Genomic DNA, 19329 nt, shown 5'->3' with positions numbered 1-19329 from the left:
CCCTTCCCTTCTCTTAAAATTATACCTTTTGAAGTTTTTAGGCGTAAAAAGCCATAGGAAGTATTTTCATAAACGTCAGAGTATCCAACAGCCTGCTTAAGAAAGAAAACACTGCAAATGTAATCTCAGCTCTTTCCTATCTCACCGTTTCCACCTTTCTCCCAGTAGGAGCTCCAGTTCTGTATTTTATCATGCAAATTTTTTAAATTTTTCAATTTTTGTATATGTCTATGCCCTTTACAATAAAAAAGAGAATGTCCTAACACCATTAGCAGCTTCTGATAGCTATATTTTTCCAATACTCTTTGCTAGTTCTCCACATTGTTAACATGAGTTCTAGAGTTTCAGCTCAGTTTAATTATCATCCTGTCTTTCACAGAGTGTTGACTATTCACCCTTTGTTTATCTATTGTTTTATTGGTGGTTACACACTTAGTTTGTCTTGTGCTCTAAATATCCAGCATCTTCCAAAGACTCATGTATTGAGGATTTGGTCCCCAGGGCAGCAATATTCAGAAGCAGGCCCTATGGAGATGATCGGATCAATAGGGTGCTGATTTCATCAATGGGTTAAACTATTGATGAATTTATTAACTGGATTAGCTGTTAATATCTTTGGAGGAAGTAGATCACTGAGGGTGTGACTTTGAAGGGTATATCTTGTTCCTGGTCCCATCCTCTTCCTCTGTCTCTGTCTCTGTCCCTGTCTCTGTCTGTCTGTCTGTCTGTCTCTCCTTTTCACTGTGCTTCCTGGCTGCCAGGAGAGGAACAACTTCCTTCTGCCACCCCCTCTTGTCATGATGTTCCTGCCTTAGGCCCAACTGACCACAGATTGAAATCGTGTACCAAAGTAAATCACTCTTCCTTGAAGTTGTACTGTATATGCCAAATATTTTGTTCTAGCAATGGAAAGATGATAACTACAGCTTGCTTCCATTGTTTTCCTTTTGAAGCACTACTGCAACAAATACTCTTGCATGTGTCTCCTTAGACAAATGTGCAATTTTTTTTTTTTTTTTTAGCATTACAGGAGAGTGAGGACACGCTGGGTCCTGGGACACATGCAGCGTCAGCCTTTTAAGATGTCAGCAACTTGTTCTTCCAATTTACATTTGAAGCAGGGAGGTAAGAATGTGGCCACTGCTCCAGTGTCTATCCAGCACTGACTTGATGAGTTCCTAAAATATTTTCCCTCTGATCTCATTAGAAATGCAGTGTCTTACTACGGTTGAGGAGTTGACATTTCAGAAAGACTGGAAATTACACATGTATACACACACACATGCACACACATATATTTTATACTGCATTAACTGAGACGAAAGGCCCTTCTGCCTGAAGGACATCCAGAGCCATGAGACTGGAAAAAAGTTTGGCCTAGCTGTGATGGAGGAAGGGTGTGAACCACAGTCAGATACAGTCTGGATCAGACACTGCACATATGGCCTTGCAATTTTGACTACATGTCTTTAACTCACTGATCCTCAGTTGGCTCATCTGTACAATGGAAATAATAGTTATCACTATCACAGAAGGAGGCTGGAGAACTGAGACATGTGTAGAGTACTCAGCTCAGTGGGCTGTACCCTGAGCACGTGGCAGCTGTGAGTCCCTCCTTTCCTCATTTTCTCCCCTTTCCCTTGCTTTTTTCCACTCTAATCTAACAGAAAGGTATTTGTGTTACTCTTAAACATGCGCAGGAAGTGACAAGACTGCCAAAATTATATGTAAAGACAGCCTTGGGTGTCCCCTGCTTCGGTGCACAGTAAACAGTGGTTTGCATCATTATGTTGTTTATATTAATATTTTTTTATATGGATAGAGGATACCTCTGCTTCCTGGATAATTAGACTTGCTGCCTTGAAATTTCATGATTTGGGTTTCTCAAAAACTTTTCTCAAAAACTTCCCTCTCAGATGGGCCAGAGCAAATCTTAGCCAGCTGAGTTGAGTACAAAATAAAAAACTGCAAAAGTAGAATCCCAGGGATTCAGGTTTGCCTGGTAAACAATGGACAGGGTTCAGAGGAAAGGTCTTTCCTCTGACCTGCATGACTCCTTATGGTTTCTGCTAGGGAGCAATGGTGTAAGGAAGAAGCTGTGCCTCACTGCAGACCTTTGTTGGGCGATGTTTGCATTTCATAGGTGTGCATGAATTCTACCCTTGTGTTTCATTCTCAGCTGGGAAGCCACAGTTTATCACATCCTTCACTGTGTTAACACCTCTGACCACAGCAGACGGCTTTTAGCAAACAGCCAATTAACTTTCAGAATTAAAGTGCACAAGAACACAATTGATTAATTTGATGTATTTTTATCTTCATTGTACATTAACCCCATTAGTCTTTCACTACAATGCACACTTGCATACACACATATACAGACGCATCCACACAAACATGCACACCCCCTAATTAATCCAATGAATTTCCATTGGATGCGCATTGAGCCAGACTTTGCCAAATGATGGACCAAACTGAGCTGGCTCTAAGCTCTCATGATCTAAGCGGGGAGATGGACTTCAATGAGGTAATCACACAAGTAAAAACTACAAATGAATGACATGAAGCAGAATGAGGTGTGCTCGGTGGGAATATGAAGTGGACACACTTTGGAGATGATGGCAGTCAAACTGTCTGTGTGGAGTGGTGTCTGGTTTGAGACCAGGGAGATGAAAAGTCAGTAAGTGAAGAGAGGAAAAGAAGAGCCTCCAGGGAGGGGAAAGGGATGAATCAAAATCCAAAGATGGGAAACAATAGACGCATGGAGGAGGCAGTAAAAAGGCACCATGTTTGGGCTGTAATAAGCAGAAGAAACCTGGGACCGTGGCCAGGTCAGGTCACAAGGGACCTGGTACTGACTTTTCTAGGTTATTTCCCATTGCCCAATGTATTCGATGGTTTAATGATACTGTCTCAAAATACCCAAGGCTGGATATCTTATATAAGAGAATTATTGAACTTGTAGTTTGGAAGGCTCAAAGTCCAAAGAGCATGGTACCAGCTTTGGTGAGTCACCTGTCCTACCCCATGCATCACCTCATGGCAGAAGGCATTGAGGAAGAAGCATTTGAGAAAAAGAGAAAGAGAGAAAGTGACAGAGAAAGACAGAGAGAGAGAGAGAGACAGAGACAGAGACAGAGAGACACACACACACACACACACACACAGAGAGAGAGAGAGAGAGAGAGAGAGAGAGAGAGAGAGAGATCATACAGTAAGACAGGGAACTGGAGTATGGGGAGAAGTTTTTTATAACAACTTTCTCAAGTGAATGAACTCACTGCCCACGAAACATCAATCCTTATCAAAACCTGGCCCTGGTGACATTAACACCTCCCACCAAGCCCTACCTCTGAAAGGTCCCATTGTCTTTTTCATTGACCATCTGGGGACCAAGCTGCCAACATGTGAGCCATTGGGCATCAAGCCACACTCAAAACACAACATCTAGTTTTCTTCCTTGCTGTCATATTGGAAGGTTCCCCTTCGGACTCCCCCATGTCTCTGCCTGAGCTTTTCTTTCTACTGGAAATGTGCTCTCTGCAGCAACTTTCCCTACATGGGAAAACTTGGTGGGTCCTTCGGAGATCCCTGCCTCCTAGGTACCCCCAGCTTCCTGGAGGAAAAAAGGTCTCGCTTAACACTGGGGCCAGTCAAATGCTCGTCATCTGAGCTACTTGGCAGCCCTGGCTCTGTTCTCAGTGTCCAATCAGCCTGTGCCTCAGAGTGAGATACAGCCTCACTCCCAAGATTCTTGGGAGAGGACAATCTTGGGAGTGAGGCTGTATCTCACTCTGCCCCTTCCTTGTCCAATGTCCACCCCTTGGAGGCCACTATGCCTTAACTACTTTCTCCATGAAGTTGTATAGTGGATACCTGAAGTCCCTGTCCCAAATTCTTCATCGAAGGCCTTGGCCTGTATGGCTAAGGCTGATTTCTTCTCTAATATTCATCTGTCTGTCTTTGTTACCTTGTTTATAAATGGCAATAAGTCTAGCTAAAGCATTGTATTTCTCAGCAGGCAAAATACCTGTGACACGATGTGACAGGAACAGAAGTTATTGGATGCAGCTTCATGACAGGTCCTTAAAATTAACTTATTCACTTGAGTAACATACTTTATGCCTTTATTCCCTTATTAACCTGGAAAGTAGATTCAATAGCTGGAGCCTCAGCAATCTTTTTGGACTTTGAGGTTAACTGGAATTGAAGTCAGTCAAAGATTGTTGGAAAACAAATATGGAATCTGTGTTTCTGATAACCATTGAGAACTATGCCAGCCCTGAGCAGCTCACCCCAGGACTTCCTATTAGTTTAAGTCTCTTCGTACATGTAGGCAAAGCTAGTCCTTAGGTACAGCCTCCCTATCCATTGTCTCTAAGGTTTCTAATGTTGGCATTTGTTTGGTAGTCTTCTACAAATAAAAGCCTACTTGCCATAAGTGTCATCATTCAAGGAATGATTTCATTCACTCATTCACTCATTCACTGTGCACAGAATTTAGTGCAGAGGATCAGAAATAAGCAGCAAATTATCTCTCCTGAGGCAGGAGAGATCATAGAACATTTGAACAACTAGAAGAAAACTACAGGAAAAAAACAGAGGTGATGTTACACATTCTCCCACAGCAGTGGGAAATCACTGAAAGGTTTTAAATTGCAAACTGGCTGAAATTGACTTCTTATTGACATTGGCTCTCAGAAGACCCAGGCTTGAATTCAACATCAGGGTAAATCTCTAATGGTGGAATTTATTGTTCGGCTAGCAAAGGCATTTAGAAGGTGGGTGACCCAGGTGTATCCCTGAAAACATACCTTAGACATGGTAAACATCAACACTCCCAACATAAGGAGAAGTACCACAATGCTCAAGTGTGGGTAATGTTTTTACTGCCTTTGTCATAATAACTTTCCTTCTTTTTAGTGAACAAGGGAAAATAATGTCACTCTTGCTACAATTTTTGTGTCACCTTCCTGGCTTGGGCACCAGTTTGCTTGAGATCATCACCAACTTTTTCTGCAAACTCTTTTGAGCTTAAGAGAAATTAGCCATGAATAATGAGAGCCAGTGGCATGCACCTGGTAAGGGTTGGGTTTGCAGAGGCTATGAGTGCAGTTACAGTGCCCTAGGAAGCTTCCCAAATGCTCTAGGAATGGACAAACACAAAAAGATTGCTAAGATTCCAGCTATTGAATCTACATTCCAGGTTAATCAAGGGAACAAAGGCATAAATGATGTTATTTCGGTGAATAAACTATTTAGGATACTCAGCAGAGGTGTAATAATAAAAATTTAAAGGGGAGAAAAGATAATGTCCACTGAAGGTCAGGCTATGACACTCTAGGTTCCAGCTTATGTGTGCTCCCTCATTTTACCCACAAGCGATCTCATGAAGAGGTATAGTTAGTTACCTTCATTCTTTTCTGATAAGGAAACAAAAAGGTTAGGCCATTTATCTAAGTTTACTCAGCTAGAAAGTGGTGATGCAGCAGTCGGACCCTGGGGCACCATGACTATGACTCCTTTCTCGTCACTTGAGGGCCTCTCCAACCTTGGCAGGTTCTCTTTCGGTAGAGTGGGGGCCACAGACAGGAGTCCCTGTACATTAGTGTCCTAATGGTCCTGTGACAAATTTCCATATATGGTAAAACCTTGGCTTGTAAATAACTTGTTCTGTGAGTGTTCTGCAAAGTGAGCAAACATTCCTAACAAACTTTAACTTGATGAACAAACAACATCTTACAATATGGGCAGTAGATGATAGAGAATGTCACATGATTATAACTGAGCCAATGGCTCTCCTCTCTATCTTTTGCTGAGGGGTTGTGGGTGTTCGCCTTCTAGGAGCAAGAGGTTGTGGAGGAGATCTCATCTGCACAAGAAGAGTAAAAGGCCAAGGAAATCACTTGAAATCAAATCAGAGGTTGTGCTAAATGTGAGAAACAGTGCAAAATTTTTTAGACCACCACCCAAATAAAGCCACAGCAGTGCAATGGTAAATCCATTTAACAACAGTGTCACATTTCCATGGAATTCATAAAAGAAGGCAAAAGGAGGTGTCATTGGGTAGGTCCCTTGTTAGAAAGAGTTGCACAAAAAGAAGATTCCAGTGAGCTAACAGATAGCAGTGATTCCTTAAGTAAGAGTGAAAGACATGCTATGCCATAACCTTCCTCTAGTGTCTCTCTCACACCAGCCATGAAGGTTTTCAAAGGTCAGTGAGGTTCATTTCATTTATTTTTTCATATTTTGCATTTTTTATTATTTTGAGTTGTATTACATATTATAATCACTTGTATACGAATATTTTGAGGTTGCGGAACCAATTATCTGAGTTTTCATTATTTCTTGTGGGGAAATTTGCTTTTTATACTTAAGTGCTTTGGTTGTTACAAGCATGTTTCAGGATGAATTGCGCTCACAAACTACAGTTTTATTGTACTTAGTTGCTTAAAATGATGGAAATCTATTCTACAGACCTGGGGTCCAGAAGCTGAAAAGTCAAGATACACACTGAGTGAGAAGTCCCGTTATCTCTCCCAGGTTTGGGTGGTTGCCGGCAGGCTTGGATTTGTGTTCATCTCTGCCAAGCCTTCTCTGACTGCGCCCCCCCCCCCAGAAGACTACTTGGAGCTACTTGGAGCTGCATTTCCCACCCATGTAACCCAGGATGAGATCCTTAGTCTATAAAGATTCTTTTGCCAAATGTACAGGGTGCAGGGATTCTGACTGATCTTTTGGGATTAATTGTCTAGCCTTCTGATCTTTGGCCTGCTGTCTGCGGCGGGGGTGGGGTGGGGGGTGGGGGGTGGGGGTGGTGTGTCCCTGACTCAGTATCTACACGAACAGCCAGCATCTGTAATGGGGCTCATCCTTTGCCCCCTAGCTTTGCTTAGGGTCAACCCAGGTGCAGTTGGGTCGAGCCTCGATACATATTTTCCCCCAATATGACATAATGTTTGTCTGGAGTAATTCTGCCTCTAAATTATTTGCAAATGTTCCTCACATTTTCTCCTCTCTTGTTAGGATTCAGAGCCAATTTATAATAAGCAAGAACAGTTTGACCCAGATTAAAAGATACAATTAGTCTGTCTGCATGGTAAACCTAAAAAAGTACTACTTACAACAAGTTATTGTTTTTTGGACAAAGGGAGATGTCCTGGCAGAACAATACCCGCTCCCCAACACTGATAAGAGCCTTGTAATTTACTCAAAACACTCAAGTGCACAGCTCAAACAGCCCCTCAGAGCCTGCTTTGGTGGGAAGAAGTGACCCATAGAAGTGGGGGAGACTCCAACACTGCACAGCAGAGATGCCACACTAGGCTAGTACCCCTCCTATGTCTGTCCTTGGTGCTGATAAAGGTTGCTTCCTGGAAATGGATGCCCACACTGACTGCCAGGAATGTGCGTGGGGCCACCTTGAATTGTATGAAAAATGCCCACTGACTAGAGTCCTGAACTGGCTGTAGGAAAGGTGATCTTGAACACAAGGGCCAGCAGTAGCTTCCTAGATCGTGTCTAGGTTTCCACAGGTTTGGGGCTCATCATCTCCAGCATACTGTGAAAGCTGAGGGGCTGGGCACCAATGGGCACCATTCCTGCTTGGCCTGATCATTCTGTGTAAGCCCTGGCCAGGGGTTTACCCATCAGATGTGGTGCTACGGGAGTCATCACCAAGTGGATATATCTTGAAGCCATGCCATGATCAGGTTCTGGTATTTCTGAATGTGGATTATCCTATGTCTGTCCACATTCCATTGCTATAGCAACCTCCCTGAACGTTTATAAGGTGATTTATTTGGCATATGGTTCTCATGGCCGGAAGGACTGAGAGACAGTGCAATGGCTGGTGAGGGTCCCTGGCTGGATCTTGATATGGCAGAGAAGCTGAAAGGGAACCAGCTTCTGGAAGAAAAACAAAAGAGAGCAGGGAGGGGCCAGGCTCACTCTTAACTTGACCCATTCCTAGGAGTCGGCACTGACCCGTTCACAAGGGCAGAATCTTTGCCACCTAGTTACCTCCTAAAGATTCCACCACCTCCAAACCATCACCCCCCCCGGGGGGGGGCATCAAGCCTGTAGCACATGAGCATCAGGGCACTGTTGTATCCTGATTGAGTTTCACAATCATGATGTGGGGAAGAAGTTCTTGTTATGCTCATGTGAAAGTTGATGAAACTGGGTTAGGGATTGAATTGTGTCCCCCTGAAATTCATATTCTGAAGTCCTAGCCTCCATTGCAGAAGGTGACCTTAGTTGCAGGAAGGTTCTGCCCAGAGACAGTCAAGTTAAAGCAAGGCTGTTGGGAAGGGGTGAGTGAGTCACTAATCCAGGATGATTGGTGTTCATGTAAAAAGGGGAAATTTGAGGGCAGACATGCACACAGGGACAATGCAGATGAAGATGAGGGGAGGAGAATGATTCTACAAGCCAAGAGATGCCAATGACAGCTAGCAAACCACCAGAAGCTGGGATAACAGCTGGGACAGACTCTCTCTCAGCCCTCAGAAGAAACCTGACACCCCTCTTGGACAAGACGTGTCATCCCCTGAACTCCAAAGTGAGGTATTTTTGGTTTTGAAGTCACTTGGCTTGCAGAGTCTGCTTCCCACATTCCTGGGTTCCACATCTCTGAATTCAACCAACCATAGAATGAAAATATTTTGGAGAAAATGTATTTATACAAAATATGTAAAGACTATTTTTCTTGCTATTATTCCTTTAAAATACAGCAATTATTTTATAGTGTTTATACAGCATTAAATGTAAGTAATGTCTCAATGATTTAAACAAGAGGACGTATATAGTTACACAAAATATATTGTTTTATACAAGGGAGCATCCACTAATTTTGGTACCGTAAGGTGTTCTTAGCACCAAGGATTAATCATACTTTTGTTCAACTCCTAGCAAGCTAATAATACATGGAGCTTAGAGAGGGAACTTCCTAGAGCAGCCACATTGCTAATTGGCTGGCCTACAGTTTTCCCAATGCTGTTAATCCATTGCTTCCACTGTGTATACTGGAGAGACAAAATGACTGTGTTTCAGGTTCTCTTGATGTGGTCAATGAGATCTATGTCTGGGATGGTTTTTCTTTCTGTAAGGGACAGACAGATGTCTCCTCTATCCCCCTGTTCATCACTTCATCAGCTGACAAGTGCAGTGCCCAGCACCACAATAGGCAAGATGCCAAAAGGGACTCTGAGCTGCTGATGCTTTTGTGGCTGAGCCCCTGTAGCCAGAATTGTTGCGATGAAGGAAGAGAACACTTTGGTTTGTTTAAATCACAGATTGTCCACCACATTCTAGCTGCTACAGGTTCACAGGTATCCAGCACATGAGCTGTGGAGTCTAATCAGACCCAGTGCATTATAGCTGAAATGCCTACTGCGTGAGAATGCCTTCTGTAGACAGTTGGGTCACACATCCTAGAGCCCAGTGATTTCATTTCTGTTGTCTCACATCACTCGTGGAAGAGGCAGGGAAACAGCAGCTGCCAGCTCGAGAAACACAGAAGGGACAGAAATTCAGTAGCACAGCCCGTGGGAGCAGAGCAGAGCAGGGAAAGCTACAAGATACTCCATAGAGCGCCACTCATTCTCATCCAAGCTGGTCCTCAGGCTCAGGAGTGAGCTGCACCAACTTCTAACTCATTTGAGTTTGAGGGGAAGATGACGAGCTGTGGGGCAGACACCAGTGCTTTCTAGGAGGAGGGACATAGTCTCAGATGGGTCATCATAGAGGAGTGGCATGCAGTGGGGCTATACTAAACCTAGACCTTTTTCTTACTTCCGATTTAACTGCTTTGTTTTCATTTGCTTCTGTGTTTTCTATATCCCTCCTCACTACCAAGCACAGTATCTCTCGAACATTAAGTATGTAGCAAATAACTGCATGAAACTTACAAAAATCGAGAGGCCCCCTGCCTTGCAATTATCCTGACCTCTGTTTTTCCTGCAATAGATGGTGCCATCCTAGGCAGAACAAGAAGGCCAAATGTTGACTGGATCATTCAGTCAGATCTTATCCAGAGACCACTGTGATTGGTTCAAAGCTATCTTAACAGGAAGTCTTTCTCAGGGTTTTAAAAAACTAAAGCCAAGGAAGATTTATTTCTTCTCCTCATGAAGTTCTAAGACTGTGAGGTCACAACTACTAGAATTCATGACATAAGCAGTGCAAAGAAAATCTTTGAAAGTATGATGTGTTTCATTCCAAGATGCCTATGAACCTTTCCCAAATACCACCCAGACAATCTGGAATCACAACAGTGATCCTAATAGTAAGGACAACCTCCAGCTTTGACATATAATTTTTCAACTTTATAGTGTAAAAGCAATAGTCATTCAGTACTTAGAAATTTGATCTTTTCTGGACTAGCAATGTGTGGTATGATACTCCCTCCAGATTTTGAGCAGTAACAGGGAGCCACAGCTCCCAGGCAGGCTTGAGATGAGGAAGAGAAACAACATGTATGTCAAGCATGTCAAAGTGTGCTATGCTAGAATGTTCAGGAGGGCAGGTATACCAAGTGGGCTTTCAATTTAAGATATTTTTGACTTATGATGGTTTTATTGGGATACAACCTCACTGGAAGTTGAGAAATACATGTAGATGCTACTGACTGGACATTTAGGATGACTCAGCCAGTGTGCAAGTTGCTGTCAGTACTAAGCTAAAACTGACCTCTCCCTTCTCTGTCCTGTAGGGCACCACACTTGCCTTTGTGTCATGGCAATTGCCATATACTCTGCTGAATGCTTCATGCTTCATCATTTACTGAGTACTTATCTATGGAAAACACTGTACTTGGCCATGGAGTAGATTATAGAAAATGACATGCTTTCATCTTAGACGCAAGTACTGTGTGCAACTGCTATGTTCTTTACTTGCCAAAGCTTATACTGAACCAGTTTGAAGAAAACACCCCCCAGAATTGCAGGAGATAAAATCAGAAGTGTTTATTTCTTGTTTGTATTTCACAACTTATGCTGAGGAGTTTTGTACTCTGTTTTGTGTGACCTGCATCCAGGAACCCTGGGTGATGATACAGCAGTATTTGCGGCAGAAGGGAAGAAGCATGGCACTGACTCTTGAATCTTTTACCTGGAAGTGTCTGATGGCCCTATGCTCTCATTTCATTGACTGAAACAAGTCATGTGGTTCTGCCTGTGCTCAGTAGATAAGAAAGGACAATCTGTCCAAAGTAGATATTCTGAATCGTTGTGTATCCTGTCTACCATGCTGTCTTCTCTCTTCAGCTGGGCTGCATCTTATTGTTCTTCTAACTTCCATAGGAGCCAGCCAAGTGCTTTTTGCTTAGTACATCCTCAAGGATGGCTTATACTCTTTTCCTCCCACTATCAGTCACAAATGCAATAAATTCTAAGGTCATTATCTATTTAATGTCTCTTGTACTCACTGGGCTACAAAAGGTTTTGGAGAAGGTCAGTGCCTGTCTGATGTCAAAGTACTTTAACTGAATTTAAATAAAGTACTGTTTAATTGCTGTAACCTTGCACTTGGATCAGTTTCTGATGTGAACCCTAGCAATGAGTGCTTTTTCATGTACAAAAGCATGAAGAAGAAAAGAATCCATGAAGAGATTTATAACTATTTTATTCTTTTGGTAATACGCAGATCATTTGAGTAGAATCTCATCCAACTACTTGCCATGGAACCAAATTAAATTTCCAATAAAGAGCTGCTTATGACCAGCAAAAATGATGATTTCAAATGATTCTCCTAAATCTGAAACAGATGAGAGACCTCTAGAACCTGGCAGCCCACTTATTTAGTGTTTCCCTACTCCTAGAGCATGCCTCAATCTATTTTCACAGCCTTGTATCATGACTATCTCTGGTTGTAATAGTTTTCAAGTTCTAAAACGCTGCATCTCTTAACTGAGCTCTAATGTAGGACTCCCAGGCTCTATAATACTGGAAACGGATGAAAGCAATACTCTTTCCCCAAGCTGACTGAGGCACCTGATGTATCTGGGATCCTTAAGGGGGTCCTTAGGCTCCAGGACTTACACACACTACAGTGTGCAGCATCTTTTCCATGGCCTTTCCCTGTGACATTGATTCTTATGCTAACTAGATGAGAAATTGCAGTAGGCTTTCTTTCCATGACTATTTCATGCATCTCTGTCAATGCTTGTTTACATTCTAGGATTGAACTAATTTGTTTCCTAGTTGCTCCTGGCTGCAGCCTTCAGACAGCTCTGCTCTGCGGCCCTGTGTTTGCAACTTGGCTCCCCCTCCCCATTTCCCCCATCGCCAGTTAACCACATCTGAAGGCAAGAAGGATTAGTGGGCTCAGTGTGATGTGATTCGGGTTCTTGTGGCCCGGCCATTCCTGCTATACTTAAAGGGTGGGGGTGGGGAGATGGAAGCCCTTTATTGCTGCATGGAAGAAAGAGGAAGGGGAGACTGTGCCTTCCATGCCCACCTTAGGTGCCACCCATCTTGAAGCAACCCTATTTCTACAGTGAGCAAAAAGAGTAATCATGATGATGACTATGATGATGATTGGGGTTACTATTTACTAAAGATTAAGCACTGGCCTGCACTAATCCCTGTTCTTATGCATTACACCATCTTTTCCATAACGCCTTTCAATGATGAGATGTCATTATTACATTCATTTTTTAGCTGGAGAAACTAGGATCCGAGAGGTGAAATAATGTAGAAAAAGTCACCCAGTGGAATTCAAGCTTTAGCATTTGATAAGTCTGACACAAGAATGATGTCCTTACCATTGCTCTATGTGGCCTCCTTAAATCTTGATACGCACAGAAATCTGCAAAAATGAGTGTCTTCCAAGTGTGATCATCACTCATAAGCTGGAAATAGAGGGGATGAGTTCTGGAAACCGGATCTGGGATCAGAGATGGCATCTGAGACAGTTGTAGTCCTCCAGGTGGCATGTTTTAATTTTGTGACAGACTAGGAAGGCCTTTCCCCAAATGCCTGGATATTGGTGGAAAAGAGGACCATTTTTTTTTTTTTTTTTTTTTTTTACTGACATTCTTCTCTACAATACAGTAAGTAATTTCAGCTGTAAGAGTATTTATTTTTAACACCCCATGGGACTTCCGATGAACTATTTTCATGTTAAAGGTAAAAAAAGTTAAACCTATAAGTATTTTTATTTTTTTCAGAATTGGCTTGAAAAACATCTGGTTAATATTTTCCAAGGTTGAATCTATGCATACTCTATGAGGCACCAGTTCTGGTCCTGAATAAATACTGCATAGAAATGAACACTGATGTCCATCAAAGATGGGCCTTCAGAGCAGAGCTTATAGCCCCAAACTAGAAATGATGCAAAGGTCTAAGTATGAGAATTACATTATAGTCAAGGCCCAAAGTGAACTACTACACACCAATGAGGATGAACAGATCTCAGTTCCCCCAGGGATGTGGAAGAATCTCACACCTATCATGTCAAAGAGCAGAATTTGTTCACAGAGAAATTCATTCTGTATGAGTTGATGAATATAGGGTTGCAATACAGGCACTACTCATGAAATCAGGTATCTGCAGATCTGCTCTGCTTTCTGTGCCAGAAGGCTGAATTGTTTGAACCGTATCAGCAAATCCCATTGCTTTCTGATTTCCAGGTGGTTTGGTCAATTAGAAGCTGGAAGGACATGATACAATTCTTAAAATTCTGCAAATTAGCAAGAGACTGAAGCCAGATGTGGCCCTTCCCGCAAGGCATACGTACTCTAAAACCTGACTCAATGTAGACTGTAAGAAACTGACAGATTTTACTTATATCTATATTGCAGTTTAACAGCCAATTGATCTATCTGCATAATAAAAAAATGGTCAAGAATACTCAAGATACTGTCTCCCCAGGTTATGTATATTTTTCAGAAACAAAGAGAAACATAAAATGTCAGCAGAAAGGGAGTGGCTACAACATTTGTGGAAAGCGTGCAGTACTGCTGCTCTACTCTGGTCCCCTTTAAGCTGGCACTAGGCCACTGTCTCACGTTGCAGGGCTGCCTGGCCAATAGTTGTGTGCTTATGAGTAACAACATTGTCACAAATAGTTCATCTCTATTCTCCTACTAATAATCAGGGTAGTAGAGGACCACAAGCATCATTTCCTTTTCCTATGTTTGGGAAGTTTTCCTTAATTATTTCTGTAAATAGCCTTTGTAATTCCTTTGTTTGTACCCCTGCATCTTCATTCACATTCTTTATTCTCAAGTTATAGATCCTCTTGCGTCTTCCAGCCTTTGTTTTGTTATTGCTTGTTTCTTTGTTATTTTTAAAAAGTTTTTCCTTTCATAATACCACATTGCAAACGTGTCCTCCAGTTTGGATAATCTATCCTTAGTTTCTTTCAAGCAGATTTGCGATCTTTCCAAAGAGCTTTTCATTTCCTGATAATCTCTTTGAGTCTGCTTCATGTATTCTATATTTTCTTTATATTCTCTATTAAATAGTTCTCTCCTTTGTTTGAGTTTATCCCTTCTTCTGTCTGTGTCTTCTTGAGGGGTACTTAGCACCTCTTTTATTAATCTTCTTATATCTTGCTTTACTTGGCTAAATATTTCACTTTTGAACTCATCTGTGAGGTCCTAAAGATATCTCTTTATGTCCACTGGTGCCATGCCTGATATTGCATGTTTGCTGTTCTCATTCTCCTTTTTATTTACCTGTCCTGTATCAATGTTCTCAGGGTTGGGACTTGGGGACTTTTCATTGTTGCTTCCTCTTCCCATATTTTTTTGTTTCTTCCAGGAGGCCCCAGTTTCTTTCTTTGTTGGTTACAATTCTTCTGAAGCATGCTGGCTAGGTGACCCTTCCCACTGCAGTGTGCTAGTGAGTTGCAGACAGGGTCAGTATATGCTGGCCCCTCCCATCCAGATCAGTCAACCTGCTGAGGCCTTCAATATATTAGTGTGTGCCTCCGCCATAAGGAGTTGATTTCAGATAACCTATTGGGTGTCAGCCAGGTCACGTGACCCAGGCCAAGCTCACTCCACCAATCTTGTTTGAGAAGGGAACAGCTGACTGAAGTCACTGCGGTGCTTGTACTTGCCAGTCCTGCCTGGTCCCAGAGTGCTGTCCACCGGAGCCCTCCTTTCTATGGAATGACTCCACTCCTGTCACTCACCACAGGTCGATGCAGGTTCCCCCCAGCTCAGCTCTCCATTTATCTGGCTGAACCCCAACCTCAGTGTGACTGCGCCTCCAGTGACTTGAAGTGGCAGGACTTCAGATGGCTCGGCAAATTGCCCACTGCGGTGGGAGCACTGAACCTTTAGCTGTTCCAGTAATAGCACTGGGACTGTATGTTTGATTGGTTCTTCTCACCTTAGTTTCTTCTTGGGTCGAGAGAATTTATCTCCCTCTGTTTGGGACTCCCCACACTGTATTATGTTGAATTCTAAGTTGACTATCTCAGGGAGCCTCTGTAACCAGCTATTATCTATCCATCATCTTTGCTCAAATCCTAGGGAATTTTTAAAAACACTACTCTGCATCTAGAATATGAGGCATCATAGTTGCTCTATAAGTCTTCTTTTGAAGGAAAGCAAGAAGGTACAGAGAGGAGGAAGGAAGAGACAGAGATTCCTCCTGTCTAGTATGTTGACATTTTTTGGTCATTGTTCTCCAGGCAAAGTATCTACAACAAAAGCAGCAATTATGTAACAGAGGTCATTTGTGAGCTTTAAAGATCTATTTTCATAAGCTCATGCAGTGACACCACCATTGAACACATCTGTTTGATATGCAAAATCTAACTGCTGAGAGATGCGGAAGGTGGAAGCCACCCAGGCTGGCTTGAGCAAATTAACACAGGCTCAAGGCAGTTGCCACAAAGCCCACCCCTATTTGTTTGAAAGTAGGCTTGGGTGTGAAACTCCTGGAAAATGGCTATGCTGAAATAACTGCAGAGATACAAATAGCTCACCAGAGCCATGCAGACATTCTGCTACTTAATAAAGCTAACAAAACAGTGGACTTTATTGATGTAGCTGTTTCCCTCGGCAGAAGCATCACAAAAATCTGTCCAGACAAAACAAATAAGTATGCAACTCTGGCAGAAGAGTTAATGCAAGTGTAGAAACTAAGGGACATCAAAGTGAAGGCAGCTATCGTGTTGGCAGGAGGGATTTGTTCTCTGAAAATGCGTCTCATCTCAGGTGGAGGCACTCTGGGGTCATGTAGGAGAGTGCCCTTGCTTTTGTTTGCACGATGTGGACTGCTGTTTTGACAATAGCACCCTAATTTTTCCTGGGGTCCCAACTTTCTACAACTGAAAGTCATTAGGGTGAACTGAGCCTAATTCCATCCCAGGATGGAGGAATTAGCCCATGACCCAGGAGTAGCCATTGAAAATGCCACAGTGTCACACTACAGCCATTGATTTAGAAAAGACCACATGGCAGAAGTTGTAACTGACAGGCTCCTTCTCTTAGAATTACCTGGAAACTAAAAAAAGACATTATCTTTCCAGCAGGTTGCTGACCTTCTACATGGAATTGGTGATCATCTTTGCCACTACAAGAGGAGTACTTGGCTGAAAAAAACAAAGCCAAAAAAGAAGGATATAGGAAGCAAAAGATGGAGGAAGGGTCCTGAAGTCATGATGCCTTCTAAATTTTCCAGCGCAGTTCATTGCTCTTGGGAAAGAAGTGCTAAGTACAGTCTGAACTACTTTGCCTCAGTTTATTGGACTGAAGAGGAATCCAGGAGACCAGCCCTCTCACTGAAGGCCCTGTACACTGGCAGTATCAAATGTTCAAGCTATGCTCTCTGGCAGATTTGAAGTCTCTTCCAGAATTCTCCTCCTTTTCCACTTAGGTCTCAGTCTTCAAGGTCCAATGGAGAAGATTCTATTTGAAGATTTCCCTTTCGCCTGCCCACTGTGCTGATAATGCCTCCTTTCTTGTCATCTCAGGATTTTCAAAGCCTCCAACACTCTCTCTGAAAATTATTTGTCACCATGCACCCCCCACTGGACTGAGGAGCAGGGACCATTGAATAAGTATCTCTGACCCTCATCAGCCTACTCCAATTGTCACATCGTTGTGGACAGTGAAAGATAGATGTAGTACCATGAGAATGACAATGTCTATGGTCTTATACAGCTCTGATGAGAACGTTAGACTTTCTCATGCCTTTGAGGTTCTTACTCAGGGGAGAGACAGGATCTAGCCTGAGGTGAGTCTCCCTGACCTGTTGATGTGGTCCCTGCTTTGTTCCCAAGAGAAAGCCTCAGTGTGAGCTGCAGTCTTAGCCCTGGTCCTGACAGATACTCTGAACTTCCTCTTCTGCTGTGCCTGTCTCTGCACTCTCCTGCTCATGTGGGGCTTCTGAAGCAGGCCTTTCCACTCAGGCTGTGTGGTCAGGCTGTGGATCTTTTCCTTCTTAAAGCAGATGTTGCCTCTTGTGCAGATAAAGCAAAAAGATGTTGATGGAGATTCAATTTCAGTGGAACAGAAGTGATGCCTGTAATTCTAGCACTCAGTCTGTACCTTGGGAGGCTTCTGTGTCAGGCCAAACTTTATGCCCTACTCTGGGACCCTGCTTTGGAATCCTAACTTCCTCTTTTATAGACTCTTGGCTCGAAAAATATCTGAAGAGTGCTTCAGTTCTCTGACTATCTCATTGCTGGTCATTTCTTATTGGTAGGAGCTGGCCATGTTGCCCTGGATTCCAAAGTATAGTAGTTCCCTAGTCAACTCAAAGCTCCTACTGCAAAAAGGATGTAGGAAAAGATTATGTTACTTGGAAATTGTAATACCTCTTTGCTCACTCATGGAGGTCAAACCCAGAGAGAAAGCCTTGAGAACCTGCAGTCTGCTGTCCTTAGAGCATATTTCCCCACATTTAGTGGTTTGCTCTTTATAAACAGGTGAAAAATAAGCAAAGAGCAAGCACAGGAGCACACATCTTTACTTTTAGCACTCTGGGAGGCTAAGGAAGGAGGACTGCAAGTTCAAGGCTAGCCTAGGCAACTTAGTGAGACCGTGTCTCAAAATAACCAAAAGAGTTGGTTGAAGGGACAGAGAGGTGAACAAGGTGGCTTTCCAATGTCTAGTTCTTTAGAGAGATGCAAACATGTTACTTGGATGACAAAATGGATCTCTCCTTTCAGTAGATATTGCCCCTTGTGCAGCTAGAGCAAAAAGATATTGATGAAGATTAAATTCCACGGAACAGAAGTGATGCCACAGAACAAGTCAGCATCTCCCAAGATCCAGCCTTGTTGGAACTTGAGGGATTGAACAATAAAGCCACACAAGTCCTTCCTCCTGGTAAGTGGAGGTATGAGCAAGTAGTGGGTGCACCAGGAAGAGAACAAGTCGGCACATGGGCTGAGGATCAAATGTCCCCTCATACTCCGGGTTAGCAACTGGATGGTGTCCAGGTCAGCCTGAGTTGATAGCAACTAAGGCACAAACAACTAAAAGCGTATATTGTTGGGTTGATTATGCTGACATGGGGCCAGAGCTCTGAGCATCTCTTGGGAGAATGGCAGTATGCAATATAGCAAACACGGGGGATTTCCTTCTAACTTATCTTTGAAGGCAAGTATTATTTTCACTATTTTGCTTTGTTCTGATTAATTGTTTTGCTCTATTCAATATTCTGTTTTGGTTGTTTTATAATGTTCTGTTTTTGGTTTGATTTTACTATACCTGATTGAAAGGACAACTATTGTGAAGATAACGAGATATACTATGGCACCTATTACTGTTATCCTGGTAATCTACCCTGAATTTCTGTACCAGTTTCACTGCATTGTCTCGACTGGCTTTGTTCTGTCATGTTTTGTTGTATTTTACTACCTTCAAAATAAAAAAAGAAGTCATATCAATTTTCATGTAAATATCTCTGTTTTCTGAGTAACAGAATTTGCTATTATATCTGCTACATTAAGTTACATTTGCTTTCAAAAGTATATAATTGGATTTGTTTTCTTATCATACTTGATTAAGTTATTAAGATAGCAATGAATCATATAATATTTTGATGTGAGAGGAAAAATTGATTGAAATTTGGAAGACCATCCAAAGAGAAAAATGAGTATCAAGAGTATTGAAATGTGATATAGAGGGATGGTGGAAATAGTTTTTGAAGGCTCATCTGCTGAAAGGAAAAGCCAGGACCACTAAGTTGGCTATGTGGGGCCCCACCATGCACTGAAGGCCAAGGGAGGGTCTGGTTTGGTTTCCGTGGAGCCTGAAAACAGAGTGGGAAGAGTAGTGAGCTTCATGTCATCTGCATGAGTCAAAGTGGATCTAGTGATCAGGGAGAACTACTTCTGCGGTAAAAGTGGAGACCAACC

The 19329-nt window shown here is 42.6% G+C and overlaps 1 long non-coding RNA gene across 1 annotated transcript; it reads left to right on the top strand.

Moving 5' to 3' along the window:
• Positions 1-1030: 1030 nt before the first annotated feature.
• On the top strand, positions 1031-18858 carry LOC134475605 (uncharacterized). The gene is made up of 2 exons (XR_010046786.1): positions 1031-1125; positions 16492-18858. It is a non-coding gene; the product is annotated as an uncharacterized LOC134475605 (long non-coding RNA).
• Positions 18859-19329: the final 471 nt, after the last annotated feature.

This window comes from Cavia porcellus, unplaced genomic scaffold, assembly GCF_034190915.1.
Source record: "Cavia porcellus strain 051 isolate PalLab524CR breed Dunkin Hartley unplaced genomic scaffold, mCavPor4.1 scaffold_4, whole genome shotgun sequence".
In the NCBI taxonomy this organism is placed as follows: Eukaryota; Metazoa; Chordata; class Mammalia; order Rodentia; family Caviidae; genus Cavia; species Cavia porcellus.
This window is presented reverse-complemented; position numbering and strand designations above follow the sequence as displayed.